We start from the raw sequence: 2,500 nt of genomic DNA, 5'->3' as shown, positions 1-2,500 counted from the left end.
AGAAATAGTCTAGATAAATAATTTATAACACTCGTTGTGGTGTCAGATCATGATTTATCCTACGAGTGAAATTGCCAAGTTGTAATCACGAGTTTCAACGAGTGATTACAACTGGCAATTTCAAAAGTAGGGTGAATCATGGTCTAACACCACAACGAGTGTAATAAATTTTTTATACCATACTGATATCAGCTGTCGAAATACGTCCATATCAACAAAGTTCAAATGACCCGTCAATTGGACAAGAGGATCCATTCTAGAGTCTCACATGAAAACAACATTTTCATGCTCGTCGAAGTCAGATTGAGAATTGGGAAAAATCTGGATTGTTTTCCTTTACTTTTAGCCACGCTAATTTACAAGTTGTGCTATGCGTATGTCTCCTTCCGCGAAACAAACCCCAAACAAAACTATCATAACGCAAATATAAACAAAGTAATTAGAAAACGTACGATTCAAAAGTTGAAAGAAACTGCATTAATATGGCATGTTTTTTTTTAGAATAGAGATGACTTTGATTTTGATTTCTAACTTCGTAACCAAAACAAACCAAAGGCAAAGAGTTATTCTCTAGATCTAGATCTAGATTCTAGATCTAGAATCTAGATCTAGAGTCTAGATTCTAGATCTAGATCTAGATCTAGAGTCTAGATTCTAGATCTAGATCTAGATCTAGAGTCTAGATTCTAGATCTAGATCTAGCGCATTGCATTAAATTGGTCAAATCGGAAATCGATAGACAAAAACTATATATCTAACTACATATTTAGAATTACCACATCAGTATCCAAGTAACCTGACAACTTTTGTTGTTAAAAAAGCCTTTTTTCATCTTTGACCAATTTAATGCACTGAACAATGCGTTAGATCTAGATCTAAATCTAGATCTAGATCTAGGTCTAGATCTAGATCTAGGTCTAGATCTAGATCTAGGTCTAGATCTAGATCTAGGTCTAGATCTAGAGAATAGATCTAGATCTAGAGAATAAATCTAGATCTAGAGAATAGATCTAGATCTAGATCTAGACTCTAGAGAATAAACTAGAATCTAACTCTTTGCCTTTGGTTTGTTTTGGTTACGAAGTTAGAAATCAAAATCAAAGTCATCTCTATTCTAACAACAACATGCCATATTGATGCAGTTTCTTTCAACTTTTGACTCGTACATTTTCTGATTACTTTGCTTAGATTTGCGTTATGATAGTTTTGTTTGGGGTTTGTTTCGCGGAGGGAGACATACGGATAGCACAACTTGTAAATTAGCGTGGCTAAAAGTAAAGGAAAACAATCCAGATTTTTCCCAATTTTCAATCTGACTTCGACGGGCATGAAAATGTTGTTTTCATGTGAGACTCTAGAATGGATCCTCTTGTCCAATTGACGGGTCATTTGAACTTTGTTGATACGGACGTATTTCGACAGCTGATATCAGTATGGTATAAAAAATTTATTACACTCGTTGTGGTGTTAGACCATGATTTATCCTACTTGTGAAATTGCCAGTTGTAATCACTCGTTGAAACTCGTGATTACAACTTGGCAATTTCACTTGTAGGATAAATCATGATCTTACACCACATCTCATGTAATAAATTATTCTTATACCATACTTGGAGCTGTTTTAGCATTGCACTTCCGGTAAAATATATCCTTATATTTCACGTGTGAAATATAGGCTGGCTAAGCTGAAATCTCACACGTGAAATATACAAATTTGCATAAATTACTCCGCGCACTAGATCTATATTCTATATTCGCCTTCTGCTTCTATCCCTCTGTGTAGGCTAAGCAAAGTAGCCTAGATCTACATCTAGATCTAGTAAAAACTTGAAAACTTCGCTGCAAAGCGCACTCACCATGGGCAACCAAACACTTCTCCCAGTCTTGCTGTCCCTTAGAGTATAGTCGAGTATAGGTTCTTTCTACGTTGCTCTTAATTTTGTTTCAAATAGAGTCAAATGATGGGCACATGAACCGGGATTACGCCAGAGTATGGTGCTGTTATGTTCGGTTCATTTCTCGAAAAAAATAATCAAAGGGTGGACAGTAGATCTAAATACATTTTAATTAGATCTATCAAACAAAATGATAGATCTACAGCACAACTAAATAAATAGCACCACTTTGGCACTTAGAATCTAGATCTAAATCTAGACCCTAGGTCACCCTAGGTCTAGAGGCCGATATCAGCTTGAATAAATGAAATGATCATGAAAAATTTACAGAGGTTTGACAATTTTGTAGTCACTTTATCAAACAGTAAAAAAGCCACTGTCTAGGTCACTTGCGTTGCTTTTTGAATTTTCGTTTACATTAACTCTATCACTACATATACTAAATGGTCAACTATATAAATGAAAGAAGATGAAACTTTAAAACAATATGTAATTGATAAATTTGATATTAGTCAATATACGAGTATAACACTCTTGGACAATTACTTTTTTTTGGAAATAATAAAAGTTACCTCCCTTGTTATTCTGATATTCTTACCCCCCCC

At 34.7% G+C, this 2,500-nt stretch overlaps 1 protein-coding gene across 1 annotated transcript in view; it reads left to right on the top strand.

Annotated features, from left to right (window-relative positions):
• LOC101859292 overlaps nucleotides 1-2,500 on the top strand; it is a 25,250-nt gene that overhangs the window by 7,084 nt on the left and 15,666 nt on the right. The gene's annotated exons all lie outside the window — the stretch shown is intronic.

Source organism: Aplysia californica, unplaced genomic scaffold (assembly GCF_000002075.1).
Source record: "Aplysia californica isolate F4 #8 unplaced genomic scaffold, AplCal3.0 scaffold01168, whole genome shotgun sequence".
NCBI classification, from domain to species: Eukaryota; Metazoa; Mollusca; class Gastropoda; order Aplysiida; family Aplysiidae; genus Aplysia; species Aplysia californica.
This window is presented reverse-complemented; position numbering and strand designations above follow the sequence as displayed.